At 37.1% G+C, this 8,849-nt stretch overlaps 2 pseudogenes; both read right to left on the bottom strand.

Moving 5' to 3' along the window:
- Positions 1-5,918, bottom strand: part of LOC106001426 — a 6,417-nt pseudogene extending 499 nt beyond the window's left edge.
- A 629-nt stretch (positions 5,919-6,547) lies between these two features.
- LOC106001425 lies at positions 6,548-8,424 on the bottom strand (annotated as a pseudogene).
- Positions 8,425-8,849: the final 425 nt, after the last annotated feature.

Raw genomic sequence — 8,849 nt, 5'->3', positions numbered from 1 at the left:
CACATGATTACATTGAGTAAAATGAATGTATTTGCTTATTAGTCCTCTCTCCATTTGGCTATTTCGCTCTCCAAAAATCAATGTTTTTGGTGGATGGCTAGGTCTCACTCCTGTGAGCTAGTTAGTCAGGAGGCTAAGATCTACAAATTGTGGTTGGAAGACAGGCTAGGCATTAGCCTTAGTGACAATTTTATCTCCAGTTGATCACCAAAAAGCTGGAACTAGAGCTAAGGCTCAAGTGAGAGAATACTAACCTTGAGTGAAAAGGCTTAGGGATAGTATGGAGACCCCAAATTCAAGGTCCAGTACTGGTGCCAAAACAAAAAGTTTTTAAAAAGAAAACAGCCAAACCCAATTAAAGAAACTGTTCCCTTGAAAAACCATGTTTCAAATTCCTCAAATGCTTTGTTGAAATGTCAGGTCCTTTTTGAGTGGAGTTACACAATAGGAATTCATCCTTGATAATACCATGATTTACTCTTTTTATTGTTTATATATAAATATGACCCTGAACATATAAGTATGGATGTTTACATTTTAGATGTAATTTTCATATGTGAGAGAAAATATTTGCAATTTGTCTCTTTGGGCCTTACTTACTTCAGTTAACAAAATTTTATGCTGATCTATCAATATTTATGCAAATTATATTTTATTCTTCCTGATGGATGAATAATATTTATAAATACCCACATATTTATGGATATGATTACGTATATAAACACTTCCATATTTTTTCTATGACATTTTCTTCCCCCAAAACTTAACTATGCTGGATTACAGTCATTTAAAGGATGATTTATTTATTTCATTATAGCTTTATATTGGCATGAGTACATACTTTCAATGTAGAATGAACTATAAATAGGTTTGACAAGGGGAAAATTTAAATAGATCTTAATCTAGAAATTACAACTTATGAGTTATATTGCTAGAATAAAAATCATCAAAGCATCTTTAAAATCCAACACTTATAAAGATTTTACTAACATTACTGTAAAAATTACTGAATCCCAAACTTAGTTTAAATGGCCTAAGATTGTACTTGTAAAAACCTTTACGAATTAGAAGCTGAATTTTTTAAATACTATTAGGAAGATACCTAAGTATGGAAAGTGAAGGAACAGATAACAATTTTATATTCATTTGTAATTAAATCAGAGCATCAGAATCAACTTTTATGACAGGATAGTTGGGAATTGATTAGCCTCCTGGCTGCCTGCTTCACATCTTTGTTCCTGAGACTGTAAATCAGTGGATTCAGCATAAGGATGACCACAGAGTAAAAGACAGAGGCAATCTCTACCAACAACCATGAGCTTTTAGTGGTAGGAACATAGTAGAGGAAAAGGATGGGGCCATGGAAAATGGTAATGGCCATGAGGTGGGAAGCACATGTGGAGAATGCTTTGTAGCACCCCGCAGTGGGTGTGATGAGAATCATCACAGTGAAAAAAATAAACACATAGGAAGTGAAAACAATCCACAGGCTGCTTATTTGATTGAATGTAGTAATGATTACAAGAGACAATTGACTCACATAAGGGTCAGAGCAGGATTCAGCAACAATGGCAGAATGCTCACACATAAAGTTGTTTATAACCTTTGTCCCACAGAAATTCAAAGTTATCAAATAGTATATGCATACAAAAGAACACACCATACTCCAATATACACAGTGTCTGGGACATAGCAACTCTATAGAGGAGAGGGTTACAAACAGCCACAAATCGGTCATAGGCCATGGCTGCCAACAAGAAGGCCTCAGTTACTACACCGATACATACAAAGAAGAACTGGGTGACAGAGCCTGCAAAGGAGATGCTTCTGTCCTCCACAAGCAGGTTCTCCAGGAGCTTGGGGGTGACAACAGAAGAATAGCAGAAATACAAAAAGGACAGGTGACTGAGAAAAAAGTACATGGGGGTGTGGAGCTTGGGATTGAGTCTGATGATGGCGATCATGCCCAGGTTGCCCAGCACAGTGATGGTGTAGCTGGGAGGAAAACCAGGAAGAGTGGTATTTGGAGGTTCAGATATTCTCAGAAGCTCTGGAGGATGAAGCTCACCCCAGCACTCTGGATCTGTTTGATCCTATGGACAAAATGGAACATTTGATATAATGAGATCAAAACTAGTGTTATTCAAAGAGAAAGGAAAGGATGAAATGAGAGAGTCTGGGAATCTGGGATAAAGTTTGGGGAACAGACCAGTTCCTTGTGGTTACATAAGTCAATAGTTGACATTGACTTTGATACCTTCTACAAAATGAATGAAAACGTTTTTTTCAGTTACTGAAAGGAAAACTAAACCTTGCAAAACAGAAGAACGGAAAATACTACACTGTACTCTACAAAATAGTTTACTCTATCTGGAGCTATAAACCTAACTCTCTACCTGAGATACAATATAATCAAGAAGACAAAACTATTGTTAAGTCACAGTAGTGTATTGTAAAATCAATTAATGTTAATAATAATGTTTATGGTAGAACCTGGTACTCTTTTTCTTGTAGAACAGCTACAGCTTTGAAGACTAGATAATTTTATTTCCTACTTAATGGTTTTTAGAACCTTTCCTCATGGCCTGACTATTGTAAGCAAAGAATTACCAAGCCCTGCAGGTAATTGTATATCCACAGGCCATCCTGACAACATTTACCACCCCTTGGCAATATAAGGATGATAGACAGTGATCTCAGGTGTCTGATGTCAGAGTACAACTCTGGTTGCTGCAGGCTTTCTCCAGGCTATTACCATGAAAATATTTCAGTAGAATATGACTTAGTAGGTAGATTCCAGATGACCCTGAAAGTACTTTCATTCAGGTTTCAAAGGTAGCTCTTCCTCTGGTGGCCCAGGAGAAATTTTTTGATTGGTGAAAAACAGTCTTCATTTGCATGGGAGAAAATTGTGATTGGAACATATACACTACTTCTTGAATTTGAGGGACTGTGTCATATTGGATGTCAATGCTGTTTTTAATCTATATGAACCATTAACTTATCGTACCGAAATCCAGACACTCTGGACACATTCCATAGCTGGCTACATAAGTAGCCAATACAGCTCATTTTGCAAGCAAGTTTGGACAAAACTTTCATACATGACTGCTGTGGTGGCAGTACTAAATCAGCAAAACTTTTTCTCCATTAGCCTTTCCATTCCTGCATTTGATCTTTCTCATTAATGGAATAGGCTGAGTATGTAAACACACAAAAAATAATGGCAGAGAAAGCAGCCTTGGAAGAGGTAAAAGAAGCCACCATTTAAGGAGTAGAAACAAGACCAGTAGTTATGAGAAGGCAGTTGAAGAGCTACAAAGAAGGGACAGGGCTGAAACCATGGGAGTATCAGTGATTGGGAGGATGAAGGCTGATAATAACTAAAGATTAGAAACTGCAGCCTTGGATTACTAGAGGATTTACAGAGAGCTTCCATGTATTAATGGTCTTGGAAATCTGACACCCTCAGAATAAAAGGTCTATTTTTCACTGTAGGATTTGAAATTCCAGAACATGAGACCTATCTGAAAGCAATGGCACTACAAGGTCTTTTCCTTTGCTGTTGGATGCTTATTGCAGGATTCACTGCCACTGAGAGCTGAAGAATGAAAGCAGCCAAGTTCTGGGTTATTGGTGGCTAGAACCCACAAGGGACCCTGTAATCGAAGTGAATAGAATCAGAAGTTGAATAATAATCCTTTAGTACTCATACCTTAGATTTATGAAATTCTCAGCCTAGCCACAATGTCTTTGTCACTCAATGGATTGGGATGGCAAATTCTTGAAGACCCTCTGCTCTTTTATTCATTATACCTATCTAGGGAGAGTCACATGATTCTAAACCTCTGATTGGTAACAGTAAGACTCCTTACAACTATGGAAACCTATAGCTGTTTCCTTCTTCAACGATTTATTAAGAAGTATACACTGAGAAGAGATACCTAAATTTCCTATTTTCTTCACAGACATAATAATACCCTTTATTTAGACCTGCCAAAAACGATATAATGTCAACATGTTGAATTTTTAACTGGTTCTATTTATTTGCTCCTCAGTGTCTTTGAAACTGCTAGTAAGTTAAAGGTGAACACATTCTGGAGATGTTAGATGAGGAATACACTGAACATCTTCATCATGCTTAAATTATTTTGAATTTTTTAAAGGGTTATTCATTTTTATTGATTTTGTTTTTTTGCTGATGCCTTTAGGTGGGGTTCAAACTCAGGACAATGCTCTTGGTAGGAAGAGTCTCTGCAGCTTGACCCCCACCGAAAACATTTTTTGTTACTTCGGTTTGTATTGTTCATTTTGTTATTTTTGTTCAAATGGTTTCTTTTGACTTGAGCTAGTCTGGACCACGATCCTCCTATTTCTGTTTTCCGTGGAACTAGAAAGATAGACACATGCTATTACAGTCAACTATTTATTTACTGATCAAAATGGAATCTCCAGATATTTTTTTTGATCATCCTGATCTCACACTATGACAGTCATGATATATCACCCTCAGCGCAATGACTACTGGAGACATGAGTCACAGAACACACTGGAAAATTATATTACTCATTAAAATATGATTACAACTAACTCTATGCAGTGATAAAACAAGTAAAGTAATATTGAATAATAAAGGAATAATGAGTGAACATCTTTACTTTTTACAATAGGCATAGTTTCAAAAGATTTAAAACTGAAAAACTATCACAATTCTCTAAATATTAGTAATGCATCATATATTCAATTATTGTTTAGGATGTGTTCTGCTATTTTTAATGCTTTGCAAATGTAAATGTAAAAGAGAACCATCTCAAACAGGAAGCCATAACACATTCATATGCTCCAAGTCATTGCTTTAGTATTAAAATAAGGATACCTTCTGATAGTATTCTTGAACTTATTAGAATACACATATCAATATGTACTGAAAGGATAGAACACATAGCCTTTTTGTAATAAATATGCAGGATTATAATTATTTAAAGATGGCCTGGGAAGGTGGTTCAGTGGTAGAGCGCTTGCCTTGCATGCATGAGGCCCTGGGTTCGATTCCTCAGCACCACATAAGCAGGGAAAAAAAGCCGGAAGTGGCGCTGTGTCTCAAGTTTTAGATTGCTAGCCTTGAGCTGAAGAGCTGAGGGACAGTGACCAGGCCCAGAGTTCAGGCCCTCGACCAGACCCCCCCCCAAAAAAGACAGAGAGAAATGGTAGTATAGCTCAAAGTGTTAGAGTGCAAACCCAGAACAGGAAAGCTCAGTGACAGCATTCCAGCCCTGAGTTCAAGCTCAACATCTGAAAACGATGTAATTACCTCTCTCTATATATAAATTATATGATGTAGAATATATATGCATTTGTTTTATACACAATATATGTATGATATATGTATGATAAAAACATGTATTGTACACATATGATTACATATTTTGCATGTTATGATATGTTTTAATATAATATAATTTTACATATAAATATATTATTGATAGAAGATATATGTAATCTGCTAAATGCTAGAGTTCAGGGTTAGATATCACTATTAATTGTATTCATATTGAACTTTTTGCCTATATTGCCACAATATATATAACTGCAATTTTGAAAAATGCAATACTATATTTTGCATAGTATATGAAGTATATATAAACAATATTCTAAAACTATATTACGATATATATTTATAATTTAGAGAATAACCTACATTTTAGATTTTGACATTATATTGAGAATTGGATGTTATGTTCTAACTCAACCCTAGCTCCACCCCTAGTATACCCCATTTCAGTATGGGTTTCTGCCCAGATCAGGAAAACTTCACTTTTTCCAGGTCCATCTGTTCCCCAGATATTAGCAGCTGTGTGTGACTGGCTGAGGATGGCCACTAGGTTGATGTTTAGTGCCAAAACAGTCACTATTGCCATGGGTTAAGAGAACTAAATAGTGAATCTCATTTGAATAATTGGAAGCCTGCAGAGAAAAAATAAAAAATAGCAAATCTGAATTGCCCAGCCTGAATTGCTATATTCTACTGTCATGGAGGAAACTATGTAAAATATAATTGATTTGCTGTATAATTTTCTTGAGAATAAAAATGAACCTAAAATTACATAGATAAAATATTCAAAGTAAATATAATCGATCGACACTTAGCTACATTGGCAGAAATGGCAAAACTAAAATCATGAATACATACTTGCAAAGTATACAACATACACTTGTGCATACAAAAGACTTATAATAAAGCCAAAAAAAAGAAAAACCTATACAACTGTGGTAGATTACCCAGCTATGTGCAAGTAAATGCAAGCACACTGAGGAGTTGAGTTCAAGCTCTTATATTAAAAAAGGAAGAAAAGGATATTAACATAAAACTTCATGTAAATAGAGGAATCAAAAACTTAGTTTAAATGCCCTGAGATTGCACTAGTAATAATATTTATATCTTAAGAGCCAGATTTTTTTAATACTAGAAGATAGTTACATAAGTAGGCAAAGTGAAGGAATAGAATACAATTGTATATTCATTTGTGATTCAATCAGAGCATCAGACTCAACTTTGATGACATATTGATTGGGAAGTGATTAGCCTCCTTGCTGCCTGCTTCACATCTTTGTTCCTGAGACTGTAAATCAGTGGATTCAGCATAGGAACGACCACGGTGTAGAAGATAGAGGCAATCTTCACCAACAACCATGAGATTTTGGTGGTAGGAACAGAGTAGAGGAAAAGGATGGGACCATGAAAAATAGCAATGGCGGTGAGGTGGGAAGCACAGGTGGAGAATGCTTTGTAGCGCCCCGCAGTGGAGGGCATTCTCATCACCGTGACAAAAATGAACACATAGGAGGTAAAAATGATCACTAGACTGATTATTTCATTGATTATAGAAAAGATCACAATAGCCAACTGACTTACAGAAGGGTCCGAGCAGGACACAGCAACAATGGCAGAAATCTCACAGAGAAAGTTGTTTATAACCTTTGTCCCACAGAAATTCAAAGTTAACAAAAAGTATACGAATACAAAAGACCACCAAATACCCCAAAAGTAGGAGGCAGCCACCAACAAGGAACAAAGCTTCGGGGACATGACCACTGTATAGAGGAGAGGGTTACAAACAGCCACAAATCAGTCATAAGCCATGGCTGCCAGCATGATGGTTTCCGTTATTGCACAGACACATGCTAAAAAGAACTGGCTGATACACCCTGAAAAGGAGATGCTTCTGTCCTCCACAAGCAGGTTCTCCAGGAGCTTGGGGGTGATCACAGAAGAGTAGCAGAAATCCACCAAGGACAAGTGACTGAGGAAAAAGTACATGGGGGTGTGGAGCTTGGGATTGAGTCTGATGATGGTTATCATGCCCAGGTTGCCCAGCACAGTGATGGTGTAGATGGTGAGGAAAACCAGGAAGAGTGGCACTTGGAGGTCTGGATATTCCGAGAAGCCCAGGAGGATGAAGCTCACCCCAGCAGTCTGATTCTGTGTGATCCTATGGACAAAATTCAACACTCGATATAGTGAGATCAAAACTAGTGTTATTCATAGAGAAGGTAGAGGTAGAAGTGAGATACTGGAGTCAGGTATCGAGTGTTGGTGAATAAACCAGATCCCTGTGGCTCCATTAGTCAGCTGTAGAAATTGATTTTGGTATCTTTTACAAACTGAATGGCAAGGACTTGTTTCAGTTACTGAAACAAAACTAAACCTTGTAAAACAGAAGAACAGCATATGCTACACTCAATTTTATAGAATATATTATAATCTCTCCTGAATTAAACTTATCTCTTTCCCTGTTGAATGAGATAAAACTATTGGTAAAGCATTGTTACGTACTGTTAAATCCTGGTTAACCTTTATGTGATGCTTATGAAAAGAACCTCTTACTGTTATTCTTGTAAATTAGGAACAGTTTTGAGAACAAGTTGTTTTTTTTTAACTACTTGATGTCTTTTAGAACTTTTTCTGGAGGCCTGACTACATGAAGCAAAAACTATCTATCCCAGCAGTCAATTTTCTACCATTGGCCAGTCTAGCCACATTTATCAGCCCATGAGAACATAAGGAAGCTAATCAGTAATCATAGGTGTCTGCTGTCAGAGCACAGCTCTGGCTCCTACAGGCTTTGTGCAGGCAATTATTCTTAACAAATAAACTGCAGTAGATCTTCACCTAGTGGATAGATCCAGATGACCCTGGAAGTGCAGGGGTAGCACTTCCCCTGGTGGCCAAGTTGAAATCCTATGATTGGTGGAAGAACAGTGCTTCAACTGCTTGAGAAAAAATGGTGACTTGAACAAATATGGAACTTCGAGCACTTGAGGGACTATGTGATGAGGAATACCAATACTATCCTTCATCTATATAAGGCATTACCTTATTTTAACTGAATGCAGACACCCTGCCCACATTCCATTGATGGCCATGTAAGTAGCCAGTTAAGCTTATTCTGAGAGCAACTTTGGACAAACCTATCATTGCTATGGTCGCAATATTAGGTTCACTCAAAGAGTATTTCTGAATGTTCTTTTTTCTCCTGCTTTACATCTTTATAAGTATTAGAGTAGGATGATTATGTAAACACATAGAAATGATGGAAGAAAAGGCAGAAAGACTAGAGCAGCCCTGGAAACAAGTCTAGCAGTAATGAGAAGGCAGTTAGAGAGCTCAGGAGAAGGGTCATTCTTGAAATCATGGGGGCAGCAATGATGGAGACAATGAAGGCTGTGGATAGCTGAAGACAAGAAATTATAGGCTCTGGTTACTGGAAAATTTACAAAGAGCATCCAGGTGTTAATGGTCTTGGAAATCAGACACCTTCATCCTAAGAGCTCTGATATTTGTCCCTGTA

This window comes from Dipodomys ordii, unplaced genomic scaffold (assembly GCF_000151885.1).
Source record: "Dipodomys ordii isolate 6190 unplaced genomic scaffold, Dord_2.0 Scaffold298, whole genome shotgun sequence".
Lineage (NCBI taxonomy): Eukaryota > Metazoa > Chordata > Mammalia > Rodentia > Heteromyidae > Dipodomys > Dipodomys ordii.
This window is presented reverse-complemented; position numbering and strand designations above follow the sequence as displayed.